The sequence below is a fragment of the Schistocerca piceifrons genome, chromosome 3 (assembly GCF_021461385.2).
Source record: "Schistocerca piceifrons isolate TAMUIC-IGC-003096 chromosome 3, iqSchPice1.1, whole genome shotgun sequence".
Lineage (NCBI taxonomy): Eukaryota > Metazoa > Arthropoda > Insecta > Orthoptera > Acrididae > Schistocerca > Schistocerca piceifrons.
Window position 1 is genome coordinate 71,935,967 of NC_060140.1, and position 18,759 is coordinate 71,954,725.

General features: G+C 40.3%; 1 protein-coding gene across 4 annotated transcripts in view; it reads left to right on the plus strand.

The window, feature by feature from the left end:
- The window catches only part of LOC124789992 (troponin I-like), a 136,859-nt gene that overhangs the window by 68,804 nt on the left and 49,296 nt on the right, over positions 1 to 18,759 (plus strand). The gene's annotated exons all lie outside the window — the stretch shown is intronic.

An 18,759-nucleotide genomic window follows, 5' to 3' on the forward strand; every position in this document is an offset into this window, starting at 1 on the left:
AAATGTTAAAGATAAAATAAATGGTAGCTACTGTGAATATAGAATGGAATTAATATATTTAGTTACCAAACACTTCCTGCATTTCAACTGCTTGGTTGTTACACTCAGTCAGTTACGAATTTTGTATTCTATATGTATATGTGTACAATCAGTTCCTGTATTTACATCACTTGGTTGTTGCACCCCAATTAGTTATCTTTTTCATATCCAATATGTATACAACTTAACTTTGTAATCTGAATGTGTCAATGGGAACCTCAGATAACTAGACAAAAATAACTGCTACAAGAGCAGTCTGCTGTCACCATGTCTGTTATGTCTTAACAGTTCTTCTTTTCTAACAATTCCACATTTTGCTGAATGAAATGCATATGTGCTAATTTTTACAACAGTAAAAAAATTGCTGATTTATTGCAACACTGGGTTTGTGGATCACTATATATAAGCTGTTACAATACTACCATTCCTTTATGTGCCCCTTGTCCAGCCAAGAATGGGTCAGAACTAGTATGGTACTTCTCCAGTTTTGTGAGAACCAACCATACCCATACCACCCATTACAACTGGTTTGCTGCTCCCAAAGGTATTGTAAAGCTAGTACCCACACTTGCCCTGTCCCATCCCAAGGAGGGATATGGTATGTGGAAAATCATAAAAACCACATCCAGGCTGGCTGGCACACCTGGCCCCACCATTAATCTACAAGGCAAATTCAATCTGTGGACCAAGCACCTCCTTATGTCCCAAAAGTGGGCCTTTTAATGCTCTCAGCTATCCAGGTAGGTGTTGTTACAATCATTATGTACTAACATTACAATCCACTAACATTACAATCCACTAACATTACAATCCACAATAGTAATGTTTGAAAAGACTGTCATAGCAGTCCAAAATCTTTCTATTTGTTGGATATCAGTTTTTTCTTAAAATTGGTCACATGATGGCCATTTTCAGCTACTTTCATATTCAACATTGAACAATATGATTACATGGGGAATTTTAAATATTGCATGTAATTATATTTTTTTTGCTTTGGACAAGATATAAAAAGAAAAACATAAAACAGATGCTGCCCATTTATATACACACAACTAATTCATTTAAACAGGAAATGGAATGCTACTATTTTTTATGTTCATGAGCATTTCTTGGAGTTTCTTTGTTTCTTACAGTGGCTTGTTCAAGCTGCTCTGTGCATCTCATCACCGCCAGCACTGCCACCATCAGCCATTTGATATCTACTACTGGACAGAGATAACAGATATCCTTTACCATGCATTACAGTTCAGCTATAAATGTCCATGCTTTTCCTGCAAGTTTTCTATTGTAATCAACTCATCTTCCATTACGTAGTGGTCTTGCTCTTCTATCGTTTCTCAGAACTCAGCACAATTTCTTCAAAGTCATAATTTCATCTTCCACTCTACATCTATGCACTGCAAATCACTGTAAAGTGCATGGTGGAAGGTATTTCCCATTGTGCTATGTATTAAAGTTTCTTCACGTTCTAGTCACAGCCAAAGCCCAGGAAGAATTCCTGAATGCTTGTTTGCACAACATGGTTAGTCTTAGGGTGGTTGATACAGGGGGTGGTACAAATAGTATATTGCAGTATATTCCTGGACTCCTCACTTAATACTGTTGTTTGAAACTTTGTTAGTTGGTTTTCACTGGGCAGTTGGCGTCTTATACAAGGCTCTGCCAGATTAGGTCTTTTTAATACCTCTGTGACACTCTCCCATGGAGCGAAAAAACCTGTGTCCATTTGTGCTCCCCTTCTTTGTTTATGTTCAGTGGGTGTCCCACTCACTTGAGCATAATTCTGTGATAGGTTGTATGACTGTAAACACTATTCTTTGTAGACTCATTACATTTGCCCAGATTAATAGCAATGATCCAAAGTCTGCTACCTGCTTTTCCTATGACTGGGTATATGTGATCATTCCATTTCATATCCCCACTGTTATGTGAAAAAATTTGCTGAGTCCTGTTGTCATCCACTGATATTGTGGACATAGAATACTCTACTCTTTTATTTGCTGAGGTGCAAAAATCTTAAATTTCTGAATGTTTAAAACATGTTGCCTATCTTCACATCTCTTTGAAATTTTATCAACAGCTACTTTAATATCTGTGCAGTTCTTTTTCATGCAATATTTCAATAGAGATAACTGCATCACATGCAAAAAGTCTATGGTAGTCCCTATAAATACACTCCTGGAAATTGAAATAAGAACACCGTGAATTCATTGTCCCAGGAAGGGGAAACTTTATTGACACATTCCTGGGGTCAGATACATCACATGATCACACTGACAGAACCACAGGCACATAGACACAGGCAACAGAGCATGCACAATGTTGGCACTAGTACAGTGTATATCCACCTTCCGCAGCAATGCAGGCTGCTATTTTCCCATGGAGACGATCGTAGAGATGCTGGATGTAGTCCTGTGGAACGGCTTGCCATGCCATTTCCACCTGGCGCCTCAGTTGGACCAGCGTTCGTGCTGGACGTGCAGACCGCGTGAGACGACGCTTCATCCAGTCCCAAACATGCTCAATGGGGGACAGATCCGGAGATCTTGCTGGCCAGGGTAGTTGACTTACACTTTCTAGAGCACTTTGGGTGGCACGGGGTACATGCGGACGTGCATTGTCCTGTTGGAACAGCAAGTTCCCTTGCCGGTCTAGGAATGGTACAACGATGGGTTCGATGACGGTTTGGATGTACCGTGCACTATTCAGTGTCCCCTCGACGATCACCAGTGGTGTACGGCCAGTGTAGGAGATCACTCCCCACACCATGATGTCGGGTGTTGGCCCTGTGTGCCTCGGTCGTATGCAGTCCTGATTGTGGCGCTCACCTGCACGGTGCCAAACACGCATACGACCATCATTGGCACCAAGGCAGAAGCGACTCTCATCGCTGAAGACGACACGTCTCCATTCGCCCCTCCATTCACGCCTGTCGCGACACCACTGGAGGCGGGCTGCACGATGTTGGGGCGTGAGCGGAAGACGGCCTAACGGTGTGCGGGACCGTAGCCCAGCATCATGGAGACGGTTGCGAATGGTCCTCGCCGATACCCCAGGAGCAACAGTGTCCCTAATTTGCTGGGAAGTGGCGGTGCGGTCCCCTACGGCACTGCGTAGGATCCTACGGTCTTGGCGTGCATCCGTGCGTCGCTGCGGTCCGGTCTCAGGTCGATGGGCACGTGCACCTTCCGCCGACCACTGGCGACAACATCGATGTACTGTGGAGACCTCACGCCCCACGTGTTGAGCAATTCGGCGGTACGTCCACCCGGCCTCCCGCATGCCCACTATACGCCCTCGCTCAAAGTCCGTCAACTGCACATACGGTTCACGTCCACGCTGTCGTGGCGTGCTACCAGTGTTAAAGACTGCGATGGAGCTCCGTATGCCACGGCAAACTGGCTGACACTGATGGCGGCGGTGCACAAATGCTGCGCAGCTAGCGCCATTCGACGGCCAACACCGCGGTTCCTGGTGTGTCCGCTGTGCAGTGCGTGTGATCATTGCTTGTACAGCCCTCTCGCAGTGCCCAGAGCAAGTATGGTGGGTCTGACACACTGGTGTCAATGTGTTCTTTTTTCCATTTCCAGGAGTGTATAATCTGCGGGGATATTAATATACAAAATGAGCATCAAGGGTTCCAGTACCCCTCCTCCCAGCTTATCTGAAGTTACATCAGGTTCTGTGAATGGCTCTCCATCCAAGATAACATCTGTGTCCTCTCTACCAAGAAATCCTGAATCTTGTCACAAATTTTGTTTGATAATCTACATGATTGTACTTTTGTTAATAAGTGTTGGTGTGGTACTGAGTCAGTGAATGCTGTAGCTTACTGACTTTGGATCCATGGCCTCAAGACGCCATGTGAGAAAAGCACAAATTAGTTATTGAATGCCAGATGTTTGAAGAATTCATGTTGGTTGGCATGGACAATTCATTTTGTCCAACATAGCTTGTAATGTTTAAGCTCTGAATAAGTTCTAAGATTCTAAAATGAATTAATGTCAAAGATATTGGTTGGCAGTGTCACTTCTGCCACCCTTCTTGTAGACAGGTGTGAAATGAGCTTTCTTCCAAAACTGTGCAGAGTTGTCTGTCTGAAAGACAGACAGCATAGTATGGTTAAAAGAGAGGCAAAGTCAGCCATAAATTCTGTATAGACTCTAATAAGGATTCCCTGGGCTTTTATTCAATTTTTAATAATTTTAGCTGTTTCTCTACACAGTTGAGGCTAATATCTACATCATTCATTTTTCTTGTGGTCTGAGGTTAAACTAGGGTAGTATCCTACATTTTTCTTTGTAAAGGAACTTTTTACTTCTAGCACTTATAAAAGCCTCAGTTTGCAAGGAAAAAATAGAATGTCCACAAGTTTTTTCTGGTATGCCATATCTGGCTGAAGCCACTCAGTGATGATTAGATCCCATAAAGTTTCCAAATTACAGTGATGTTGGTTGCTACCTTTCACCAACTGCTCCAAACAGTCCAAGACAAGACTGAATAACTTAGCAGGCCAGTTGAACTGCAATAGAGTATCTGAGTGTTCATCCAACCTGGAATGTACATGTGCAACTGTGTGAACATGTCTGATGTCATCTTGGAAAATGCAAGTATCCACAACATACTCACCATGAAGAGTTAGAAGAAGGTGCAATAACAGATCATCAAGGATGTTGAAATAAACATCATGATTCAAGTTCACAGTGATGTGTAGGAGTGCAGCCTAGTCACAGCATGAACAACATCACACAACTACATCCAGCCTAAACAACCCCCCTCCCCCCCTCCCCCCAGCACAAACATACACACACATTGTGAGTTACACATTTCACTGAGCCTTCAGTGCACTCAGTACTTTGGATCATTTGAAATGAGACAACAGAATGGGGTTGCCTCACAGTCAGTTACTGTCCAGTTCTTGCGTTTTTTTGCCAACTGAGACATGCAGCTTTATGTGCCATTGTGAGCTGACATCAAATGGCAGTGGCATGCCATTCCCTGACAACTGTCCCATTCAATTAGGATCTTTTTAAGTCCACTGTTCTTAAGCTGTATTACATTGCTGCAAGTGATGCATCATTTTTTGAGACTTCGACAGTTCATGTTGATAACCGACGCATTGGCAGATGCATTTGCAAAGTGGAAATGGGCACATCCAAATATGATAGCTCCTTTCTGCCAGCCTGTCATGTTGACTGATCTTGCTATGCTGGTTCTAAACTGCTGACTGTCACATAAACACCATTTCACTGCCATAAGTTACATCAGTCTTGAAGGGACATTTGACTATCTGCTACAACAGTTATTAAATACTTCAAAGTGATCAGTGCACGCTTTTAAAGGCATGACTAACATCTTGTTTGGTGAACCAATTAATGCAGTACATGGCCAACTACTCTTCTAAACACTAGCCACAGCATTTCTAGATGTTCCTGCACAGAGTTAAACTTTTCATGTTCCTCTTTGAGACATGACAATACTGCCTGTTACCTACTCCAGTCCGTTTCCTGTACAATTTCTTCTCCTCCCGTAGTAATTTCTAACATGCACCTTCTCATTCCTTGCTGGAGTATCACTTGGTTTTCAAATGGTTTTTACCTTAAAAGTCTGTATACAACTACAGGAAGTGATAATTGATATTATGCTCTGACTATAAGCTTTCTCTCTCACACACAACCAAAGCTTAATTTTCAAAACACTATTTAGGTTATTAATAGCATTCTGGGCCACTTTTATTCTTCTGTTTATTCTTCTGTTTATTTCATTTGTTGTTCATCCAGTCATTGTCTTCAACTGCCCTAAATACAAAATTGATCTTACAACTTTGCTGTTAACAATCTTTTTGTGTGTTTGTGATCAATGTACATGATTGTAATCTTATCAGAGCTTATTTTCAAGCCTACTTTCAAACTTGCTGCATTAAGTTTCTTAAAATTTGTCTGCATTAGAGGCAAACAATTCAGTGGCATAGTAAAACACAAGGGGTTCATATAAGTTCCAGTAAAACAATGGTTCACAATTTGGTGTTAATTACCCCATGAGGCGTAAAATGAAAATTTGTGAGGGTTAAAAATAAAATGGGTTCAATAAAGATTTAGTGGCCACTCTAAATTAATTTGTTAAAAATAATCTCTATTATCAAAATTTTGGTAGATTAATATATGACATATCACATCACCAACAGCAGCATCAGCTATCTGACATGCATTTCTGGATAAAAGTCTCCTCTAAATACCTCCATCCACTGCTGTCTACAGCAATACAAATTAGTATAATCCATTATGGAGTCGAGGTAGCATTTGTCGTTATACTGGTTATCACTGTTAGAATTCAACCGCGATTCTTAAACATATATTTTAACGTGTTTCATTGTCTCTTGAAATGTGTTGTTAAAATATATGTTTAAGAATTGCGGTTGAATGCTAACAGTGATAACCAATACAAATTAGTGTTGCTCTGGCACATTTTCCAATGATGCCAACCTACCTTCTACTCTCAGTCATTTTGTATTTCCTGGAATTCAGAAAAGAACTTCCTTTGGCCATCTACTATCCATCTTCCTGAATATTGTCCAACCAATTTCCATTTTTTTAAGTGACTATCACAGTTATATCTCATTGTAGATGTGCCCTAATCCATTTCCTGCCTCTCCCACTAACTTGCAACATGCATCTCTCCATTATTCAATGAGCCATCCTTAAATTTTGAATGGTCTTCGTGTTAAAATATCATGCCTCACTGTCATGGGACAAAATGATCTGACTTTTAACATTCAATGTCATACACTTTTAAAAAGTTCATTTTGAAACTTCATTTAGTTTACCAACAGCACTCAGTGGAAGTAATGACCTGTCACAGCAATAGCTTCTAACAGTAAGTTTTTTTTAAGATTTTGAAAACTGATGTGCGTTGTAAGGCCATTTTCAGTGGATAAAGATTTTCAGTGAAATTACAGTTTCTTAAACTTTATAAAGGCAGCAATTTTTTTAACAGATTTTTCAAACAACAGAACTGATGGTTTGTTGTTAGTAGCTGTTATTACTGAAGAGCTCTTATGATTACTGATTCCATTCACTGTAATTTGCAAATTTTAAAGTAGACTTTTTACTGCAGTAGCAAGAAAAATATGAAGAACTGAACAAATTTGGTACATGACTTTCGAAGTGCAGTGGTAGACACCAAACCAAATATAAAAAAGTATTGTAACAAATAATCAGATGCAGTAGACATCCCATTGATTCATTATTTTTTGGTTTACTGAAAAATGTATAAAACATGTAGGTTTCAGTTGTTTGAATGAACTTGTCACTTTAAAAATAGGATACTTTTGTTACATTCTAATGCTTAAGTAGGCCATAAACAATGTTTAGGGTATTGGATAACACCTGATTTCACTCAGGGGTACTCATCTAAAAAAGATTGGGTACCATTGCATTGAAATATATTCATCCTTCTTTCTCCCAGATCAAGGACCTGGAAACTTCCTACAGAAATTCCAAGAATCCCATAGTCTACATACAGTAAATTTAAAAATTGTAATAGTATTCATCAATGACCATCTTCTACTACTTATTTTGTAATTTAACTCCTATGAGACAATCAGTTTTAGCACACACACACACACACACACACACACACACACACACACACACACACACACATGAATTATATTCATCAATGACCATCTTCTACTACTTATTTTGTAATTTAACTCCTATGAGACAATCAGTTTTAGCTTTCATTGCATGCCCTACCCAGAAACTCACTTCCAGTTTATGTCTGTCTCTAATAATCTTCAAATCAATACATTCTTGTCCATAAGAATTTTATAATCATTTGTTTCACTTCATTAAAAAGAATCACACAAATTGCATATATCATCACACAAAATAAAATGCATGTATTTCTTTGCACCCTCTCAAACTGGAACTAAATTATATATGTGTTAACCAGAAATGAAACTAAGTTGACTTACCCATTATTGTGACATTTAGTAAGATTTCTAGTTGTCTTGTAACAGTCGATAAACATTAGGAGCTAGCAAGTAATTACAAGAAATGAACACAACATGATTTTGAATACATAAATCTAATTGTGTACATAGAATTAGCATAAGCTGTATTAAAAACCATTGCACTCCAGTGAATACTAAAATATATGCTGATTATTAAACTTGACCATTTTCTAAACATGACAACACTAAAGTGTGATTCTTCAGGCTTACTCAATCAAACTGATAGTTTACAAGGTTTATGTGTTATTTTGACAACTTCCCTTGTCTTCCTCAGGTGTCAAGTGCAGATTTTGTTGCTTGCTGTTGCACCCCAATTAAACCGTGAATGGTCTTTTCCAACACCATTAAATAAGAGAAACAGTCGACATAAATTCAAATACAACAGAAACCATCATTAGAATTGGAATTTATCTGTTGACTGTTTTATTGCTTAATAGTGCTGGAAAACAATGCTGGAGTGGTGTGCTGTTGCACCCCAATTAAACTGTGAATGGTCTTTTCCAACACCATTAAATAAGAGAAACAGTCGACATAAATTCAAATACAACAGAAACCATCATTAGAATTGGAATTTATCTGTTGACTGTTTTATTGCTTAATAGTGCTGGAAAACAATGCTGGAGTGGTGTGCCACAAAGGAGTCTGCACAGCAAGCAATGAAATCTGCACAGCAAGCAATGGACCTGCACTGGACACCTGATGAAGATGACTACCGAGGATGTTGAAATATTATGCAAAGAGAAAATCACAACATGTATACTAAAACTATTTAACCAGCACTAAAGCTATAAATATAGAGCCACCAAAAGGTCTCATCTTAATCCACACTACATTCATTCTCTTCAAACCACTGCAAAGTACATGTTAAGGTAGGTGCTTCCCAAATACTTGTTACTGGGGCTTCTGCCTGCTCCATTCATGAATCGAAGTTGAGAAGAACAATTACTTAAGTGGCTCTGTATGAGCTGTAATTATTTTAATTCTGTCCTCATGATCACTATTGACGTGGTTCTAGGGAGCTGTAGTATACTCCTAGGTTTATCATTTAAAGCTGGTTCTTGAAACTTTGCAAGTAGGCTATCTCGGGATAGTACATGTCTATCTTGAAGCATATGCCAGTTCAGTTTATTCATCAGCTTCATGATATTCTCTCCAGGTTCATCAAAACCATGACTATTCATGCTGCCCTTCTTTTTACACATTCTTTTTACACATTCTATGATAGGTCACATGAGTGTTTTGTGACCAATCTCTTTTGTAGACTGATTGAATTTATCTAGTCTTCTACCACAAACCTGTTTCAGCTACAACTGAGCCTGTACTAATGAATTTCTCTAGTCTTCTACCACGAACCTGCTTTACCTACAACTGAGCCTGTGTGGTCATTCCATTTCATATCCGACAAATTGTACACACAGGCATTTGTGTCAGTTGATCAGTTTGAATTGTGAATTGTTGATATTGTAGTCATAGAATACAATGTTTTTCTGTTTTGTGAATTGCACAATTTTTCATTTCTGAACATTTACGGTTGTATTTTTGTTAATAAGTATTGATGTGGTACTGAGTCAAATACTTTTCAAAACTAATACTTCATCTGAGTGATTGTCTTGATCCATGGCTCTCAGAATGTCATGTAAGAAAAGTGTCAGTTGGTTGTGGATGATCAATATTTACAGAATCCATGTCAATAGCCTTAGACATATTCATTCAGTTCAAGATACCTCATAGTGTTTAAGCACTGAATATGTTTCAGAATTCTACAACAAACGGATGTCAAGCATACTGGACAGTAGAGTTGTGGGTCACTACTGCCACACTTCCCTTAGATGAGTGTGAAATATGCTTTCTTCCAACAACTGGGCAAAGTTTCTTGTTTGAATGACATATGGCATATAATGGTTAAAGGAGGGGCTAACTCAGCTGGAAGTTCTATACAGAATCTGATATAGATAAGGTCCTAGAGCTTTGCTCAATTTTAGCAATTTCACATGTTTCCCAACATCACTGACACTTATAGCTATATCATTCATCATTGCAGAGGTGCGAGAATTACATTGAGGCACTACTCCTGGCTTTTTCTTAGTAAAGAAATGCATGAAAATGGAATTCAACATTTCTCCTTTTGCTTTGCTACCCTCTATTTTGGTTCCTGTTTTGTTCACTAGTATGTGGGCACTTACTTTGGTACCACTAACGACTGCCCCATGCGATCAGAATTTCTTTGTGTTTCAAGAGAGATCTCTCAATAAATTCTATTGAAGACTTACAAGTTGCCCTCTTGCATGCATTTCATTCAGCATTACTCTATCTATAGCCCTATACTTTGCTTTTCACCTGCTGTGTAGTAGTCTCTATTTTTAGAAGTTTCTTTGCAGTGACTGCGTGAAATGGACAGCCCTTCCTATCATGATCTGTTCTAAAAGGTACATATCTAGCAAAAGCATGGTCAGCTGTTCTTTTAAGTCTGAGCCACAGTTATACTACATGTTCCTCTCCAGGGCCAAATGTTTTGAATTCCTTCTGGATATAGGACACTACTGTCTCTTCATTTAGTTTCTGAACATATAAATCCTTCTCTGTGTTTTAGTTGGTCTTTGTATTTTGGTACTCATTATTGTTACAACTGCCTCTTAATCACTGATACGAGTTTCAGAGCGGACATCCTCAAAGAGGTTAGGTTTTCTTCTAAAATTTTCAGTTACATCTGGAGGCAAGTCTGTTTGTCAATAGAATGATACGATCATAAGTTTACAGCCACCACTGATACTGACTCTTGCCCAAACAATCTTACAAGAAGTTTCAATTTTTATTTAGGTTCATTTGATTTTCTTCTCTTTTCGGACAAATACAACAACATTAGCCTGTCCTTTTGATATACATTTAAATTTTAACAAAAATGTATTTTGTGTTTTAACCAGATTTCTGAATCTAGTATTACATGAGGTCCACTGTTGTTTTGGAGCACTTCTAATTCTGGAACTTTGTTTTGCTTCCGCAGTTAATCACTAGGATTTTTATACCCTCACCTGTAGAGGACATTTCCTCACATCTTATACTGGCATTCCCAGGTCTCCTGTAGCTTTTGTTATCTAGAATGGATGGAGAGTTTCTCAATCTGAAAAAAAACCTTGTGTACACGCTACAGTTAATAACTGTAAGATTGAATGCATATGGTAGGGTGACAGCACTGAAAAAGTGTAACTATACTTACACTTTGTAACAGTACTGATTTCTTACATCCAGTCTATGAGAACAGTATGATAAACTATGGCACAAATAAAAATACTATCCATTTACTTAAACTGAAAAGTTTGCATCAAATCAGGATACTGTTCTTCAATGCTCTGTAAAATCAAAATAAATCATCAAGTAAATTCAACGCCCAATTCACCGAAGTGGCATCAAATAGAAAGACTTGCACCCGGCAAATGGTCTACCCGATGGGAGGCCCTAGTCACATGGCATTTACATTTTATCAAGTAAATATGGTAAAGGAATAATTTAAGGAGTAAGAATGAGAACTCAGCAAATAGTAGAGCCACTGAGCTGTTGAGAGGCACATCAATGAGACTGAGAATTTTCTTAGTTTTCAAACAAACCTATAAGTGCACACAAATACACACAGCTACTTTGTGCTGGCTGAATACACTGTACCAGAACTCCTGTTCAACAGCTCCACTGGGGTGAGAGGCTGAGTCAGGTGCAATGAGCAGTGGGAGGCAGGAAGCAGGAAGGAGGATTGTAGAAGAATGTCTGACAACTGGGAGGAAGAGGTAGCAAGTGCATAGTATCTGAAAGCATGATGGAGAGGCACAGGGTGTGTGGAGTAGGAATGTGACAAGGCAAGGGACCCTCTGAGTTTGCGCATCATGCTGTATTAGGGAAGTTAGTGTCCTAGAGCAACGGTGGAGATGGTTGTGGTGCCGGGGCCTAGTAGAGATCAAGGCCGCAAGGACTACAGGATCTGTTAGCACCCTGCCCCACACCCCCCTCTATCCCTGACTCGGGACCCTAACTTCACTCTATGAACTCAATAGTACTAGCAGCCATGCAATATTCCTACACCATGCACCTGCTGCCTTTCCCTCAGACACTCGTCCACAGTCCTCCTTCCCACTCCCTACCTCCTTTGTTCCCTTGTGCACTCCATTCAACATGACCTCTCACTGTAGAACTGCATTTTCTGCAGTGGTTTTAGCTGGCACAACAATGTAGTCATACAGGTGTTTGTGTATATACATGTGTGCTCTATCCCAAAAAAAGATTTATCTGAAAGTTAGTGAAGTTCTCAGTCCTGCCTATGTGTCTTTCAATGACTCAGCACCTCAACTATTTGATGAGTCATTACCCTCACTAGTTGAATTACATAACTCTTCAAACAGATATTCCAAGCATGTGTTAATATTTTGTCAAGCCAGTAAAAAGGTGCTTAGTACTACCCAATCATTCTTAACAAACAGTTTTATTCCTTACACCTTTTACTTGTACAGAAAGGATGATAGGATTCCTTCATTGTACTAAAGAGACTAGAATTTCCAATAGTCAGTTTGACAGTTTGGTGCTTTCCTTTTAGACTCACTACCATATGTGCAGCTTCACATGTCGATATTAATGATAGATTTTGCCAGACAAAATTTCTTTGCACTGGCCTTGTTAGTATAGGTCAGTTTAAGAAGAGTTGTTGACAAACAGAGGTCACATTTTGAGTTCCACTATGTGTATGAGTGTGTACGTTCTTCAAATGCATTTTTTACTGGTTGTGGCAATGACCAATGCTAACTTCTTCATCCTAGACATCGTGATTTGACATCCACAACAGTGGCCCAAGGGAAAAAAATTATCTACACTCCTGGAAATGGAAAAAAGAACACATTGACACCGGTGTGTCAGACCCACCATACTTGCTCCGGACACTGTGAGAGAGCTGTACAAGCAATGATCACACGCACGGCACAGCGGACACACCAGGAACCGCGGTGTTGGCCGTCGAATGGCGCTAGCTGCGCAGCATTTGTGCACCGCCGCCGTCAGTGTCAGCCAGTTTGCCGTGGCATACGGAGCTCCATCGCAGTCTCTTAACACTGGTAGCATGCCGCGACAGCGTGGACGTGAACCGTATGTGCAGTTGACGGACTTTGAGCGAGGGCGTATAGTGGGCATGCGGGAGGCCGGGTGGACGTACCGCCGAATTGCTCAACACGTGGGGCGTGAGGTCTCCACAGTACATCGATGTTGTCGCCAGTGGTCGGCGGAAGGTGCACGTGCCCGTCGACCTGGGACCAGACCGCAGCTACGCACGGATGCACGCCAAGACCGTAGGATCCTACGCAGTGCCGTAGGGGACCGCACCGCCACTTCCCAGCAAATTAGGGACACTGTTGCTCCTGGGGTATCGGCGAGGACCATTCGCAACCGTCTCCATGAAGCTGGCTGCGGTCCCGCACACCGTTAGGCCATCTTCTGCTCACGCCCCAACATCGTGCAGCCCGCCTCCAGTGGTGTCGCGACAGGCGTGAATGGAGGGACGAATGGAGACGTGTCGTCTTCAGCGATGAGAGTCGCTTCTGCCTTGGTGCCAATGATGGTCGTATGCGTGTTTGGCGCCGTGCAGGTGAGCGCCACACTCAGGACTGCATACGACCGAGGCACACAGGGCCAACACCCGGCATCATGGTGTGGGGAGCGATCTCCTACACTGGCCGTACACCACTGGTGATCGTCGAGGGGACACTGAATAGTGCACGGTACATCCAAACCGTCATCGAACCCATCGTTCTACCATTCCTAGACCGGCAAGGGAACTTGCTGTTCCAACAGGACAATGCACGTCCGCATGTATCCCGTGCCACCCAACGTGCTCTAGAAGGTGTAAGTCAACTACCCTGGCCAGCAAGATCTCCGGATCTGTCCCCCATTGAGCATGTTTGGGACTGGATGAAGCGTTGTCTCACGCGGTCTGCACGTCCAGCACGAACGCTGGTCCAACTGAGGCGCCAGGTGGAAATGGCATGGCAAGCCGTTCCACAGGACTACATCCAGCATCTCTACGATCGTCTCCATGGGAGACTAGCAGCCTGCATTGCTGCGAAAGGTGGATATACACTGTACTAGTGCTGACATTGTGCATGCTCTGTTGCCTGTGTCTATGTGCCTGTGGTTCTGTCAGTGTGATCATGTGATGTATCTGACCCCAGGAATGTGTCAATAAAGTTTCCCCTTCCTGGGACAATGAATTCACGGTGTTCTTATTTCAATTTCCAGGAGTGTATATCAAGAGGTAAATGGACAAAATGACAAAGAGGGAAAGAAAAATATTATATGCAGTATTCCACTTACTATGAAAGGAAAGATTGCTGGTTCAAGTGTAAGTTCTTTACCAGTAATAGGTCATTATACTATCAAATGCAGTCACACTTCGATGGCAAGCAATGAGTAGCTTAATAATTTGTTCCCCACAACATTATTTTCAAAAGCATGTCTCCTTGAAATTAGTAACAACAGACATTGGTGTGGATTGTTCACACATTTGACTTTGACCAACATTTTCAGAAACAGTGACAAGCACTTTACAAAAAATAGCTTAATGAATGTTGAAATTTGTATTGTTTAACAGTTTTATGAATTTTTGTTCCATTGTCTCCCTCTAGTCAATTGTCAACAATAACACAATTATCATCTGCATGTAAGGATTTTGCAGTGGATCTTGTTTTTTGTTCCAGCAAAATTCCATTTTGTTTAGTTGATTTTGAAAATGTTGAATTACATATATGTAAGTGTACCTCCAACAAAAACAGAAATGCAATGCCATTCATTTCCATTTTTACATGTATGAATTAAGAATTTGTATGCTCCTCAAAAAGTGAATGAACTGAGTAAACCAGTAGATGAACTGCAACTATGTATGTATAACTAGCTCTGAATTTTAGTCATAAATAAATTGACACCACATTGCCATTAATGTCAAACAGGTGTAGGAAATTCTTTAGTTAAAGCTGTTATGGCTTCAGTATGACACAGATGGGTTATTTTCTGTTATAATGCAGCTTTCCTTCTATGAAAATGTTTTTTTAGAAGCAGTAGAAGTCCGTAGGTTTCCCCCAATAAAGGAAAAATTTATACAACTATATATAGCCTGTTATTTGACTGGCTTCATGAGCCATATCAAAGATACTCAAGAGGGGTGAGATTAGCACTCCTGATGTGTCATTTGAATTCATATTTTCCAATTTCATCAGCTCATTCCATTATTACCCATATTTCATGTTCTCTTAAAATATAGTTCTAAGTTCTTGTCAAGGTACGAATAGCACACTTATTGAATATACAGATAAGCTTTGTCACTAAACTTTTGGCTAATGACAAACCACACATAAACCACTGTCTCCTGTCATAAATTACACAGTAATAATGATGTACTCAACTGAACAACACTCATCTGGTATTTGTTAAGTCCACAGGTGTCCATGAAACTGAGTCAGTGAGTAATTTGATTCACCATTCCATATTAGACACCTCCACTGACAAATTATTTTGCATCTTCGTTGATTCATCCACACATTTTCCCTCTATATTCCACCATAAATGAGAAGCTTCAGGTCTGTGGAATGAATCAAGTTATACATTAGCGGGTATAAGCAGCTATCACATGCAAGTTCTGTAAAATGCACTGACATCCAATTATGCTAGAGCTAAGTAATTGCACTGTTGTTTACCTGAAATAATTCTATATTACTTTCACACATAAAGATTTTATTCCTTGTGTTTCTAATAAAAGCTTTCAGCTCTTCAATTTGACATTTTTGATGCATTTTCTTGACATAAGTAAACCAACTAGGATAGCATAACTGATGCATTTTCTCCATCACATGCATGATGCTCACACTGGAAGCTACAGGTATCCATCTCTTCCTTAAATGCACTCCACCAATAAACAACAATTCTCATGAATTTCTACATTTCAAATCTGCCATGTAGTTTTTATGTGATATTAATTATGTGTGATAAAAAATTATAATAAGTTTTGATATTGCATGCTCAACCCCTCCCTTGTCAGCAGAACTAAGGTCTAGATTCATCCAACAACCCTCATGCCTGAGTACTTATTCAACCACTGTGACACATTTTAGGGGTGATAGGGAGTTGTGTTGTCTAGTTGAATTTACAGTTGGCCTCTGTGAACAATAACTACTAGAAGAATATGCTTGCAAGAAACTGTAGAGTACTTTCTGTGAGTACCATTCCATCCCATATGTTTCATTGTCCATATGAGGATACCACGCAGAGTCTGAACTGTATCCCATTGGCAAGAAAGATCCATCACTCCATTTTAGCTGAATTAAGCTATTCATCACAAACTGGTGAAAAGGTGGGGCATGAAACATCAATCAACTGCATGACTGAAGATGCAGTGTATCAGGTAATAGAAGAAGATAATTTTGAAAAGATGACTTTGAATCTGGAATGTAAAGATTAAGAGTATAAGTAATAAAATAGGGGCCTACTTAAAAATGCTGATGACAGCTAACGATGTAAGCTACGGAAAGAGAATATAAAGGGAAATGAAGTATGGAGTATTAAAGTTCAATATCTCATTAATAATAAGGTCATTAAATATACTGCAGAGTCTCCAGTTCAACACGGATGAGGAAGAAAGATGCCCATATCACTTTTCAAAGCAAATTATATTTGGAGAAACCACGAAAAACCTAATCTACAGCGCCAGAGAGGGCTGTGAATCCCACTCCTCCCAAATGTGAGTCAAGTGCTTTTTACCTCAGTACCAGTATCATAAAAGAATCATTAAGAGTATTAAGTATGATATGGAAGTCTGTATAGAGGATACTATGTATTGTGATATTTATTTAAACAAAAATGAAATGCAATATGCCTGAAAATAACAACATGTAAAATAAGGAAAAAGAAAGCAATCATCTATAGCAGATCAATGCGAGGAGTGCAGACAGATACCCAAAGGTACACTCCCATGTACTTATGCCTGGAAAAATACAAAATCTCAAAAGCTAGTGTGAATGCTGTTGCTTGTTATGTTTCTGTGCTCCAAGCATTTATCCACTACAAGTGAGTGGTTACTTTTCCCTTATTTTATGTATTCTCCATCAAGAAATTTCCATTATTGTTATGAATATAACATCAGACAACGAATAGTCAACTTAATTTTAACTGGCTGGACTAATAATGGAGGAAAAATGGAATAAAAATCCATCCAGTGATCCCACAGACACAATGGTGTTAAAGCTGTAAAGGCTATGTAAATGCGGACTAGAAAAATATATCAACATAAACATCATTTCCACCCTTTATATTGCTCATGAAAACCACACATTGGATGTTGTACCATGATATATTGAGACCTTCAGAGATGGTGGTCCACATTCCTGTACACACCAGTACCTCTTATACCCAGAAGGAGGTCCTCTTGCATTGATGAATGCCTGTATTCATCATGGCATACTATCCATAAGATCGTCAAGGTGCTGTTGATCCAGATTGTCCCATTCCTCAATGGCTATTCGGCATAGATCTCTCAGAGTTGTTGGTGGGTCACATCGACCATAAACAGCACTTTACAATTTATCCCATGCATGTTCGATATGGTTCATGGCTGGAGAACGTGCTGGCCACTTTAGTTGAGCAATGTCATTATCCTGAAGGAAGTCATTCACAAGAGGTGCATGATGGGGGTGCAAATTGTCATCCAGGAAGATGAATGCCTTGCCAATATGCTGCCGATTTGGTTGCAGTATTGGTCGGAGGATAGCATTTAAGTCTCGTATAGCTGTTACAGCTCCTTCCATGAGCACCAGCAGCATACGTCAGCACCACATTATGCCACCATAAAACAGCGGGGAACCTTCACCTTGCTGCACTTGCTGGACAGTGTGTCTAAGGCATTGAGCCTGACCAGCTTGCCACCAAACACATCTCTGACAATTGTCTGGTTGAAGGCATATGCAACACTCATTGGTGAAGAGAACATGATGCCAATCCTTGGCAGTCCATTCGGCATGTTGTTGAGTGCATCTGTACCGCACTGCATGGTGTTGTGGTGGCAAAGATGGACCTCGCCATGGACATCGGGAGTGAAGTAGCCCATCATGCAGCCTATTCACACAGTTTGAGCTGTAACATGACATCCTGTGGCTGCACAAAAAGTATTATTCAACATGGTGGCATTGCTGTCAGGGTTCCTCCGAGCCATAATCCGTAGGTATCAGTCATTCACTCCAGTAGTAGCCCTTGGGTGGCCAAAGCGAGGAATGTCATTGACAGTTCCTATCACTGTGTATCTCCTCCATGTCTGAATAACATCACTTTGGTTCATTCCGAGATGCCTGGACACTTCCGTTCTTGAGAGCCCTTCCTGGAACAAAGTAACAATGCGGACACTATCGAACCACGGTATTGACCATCTAGTCAGACAACACAAGCCGTGTACCTCCTGGTGGAATGACTGGCACTAATCAGCTGTCAGACCCCCTCTGTCTAATAGGTGCTGCTCATCTTTGGGTGGGTTTAGTGACATCTGTGAACAGTCAAATGTACTATGTCTGTCATACAATATCCACAGTCAACGGCTATCTTCAGGAGCTCTGGGAACCAGGGTGATGCAAAACTTATTTTGAAGTGTGTATTTTCACAAGATTTATTTGCTCAGTTAACTAGACTGTAATATTGTATCTCAA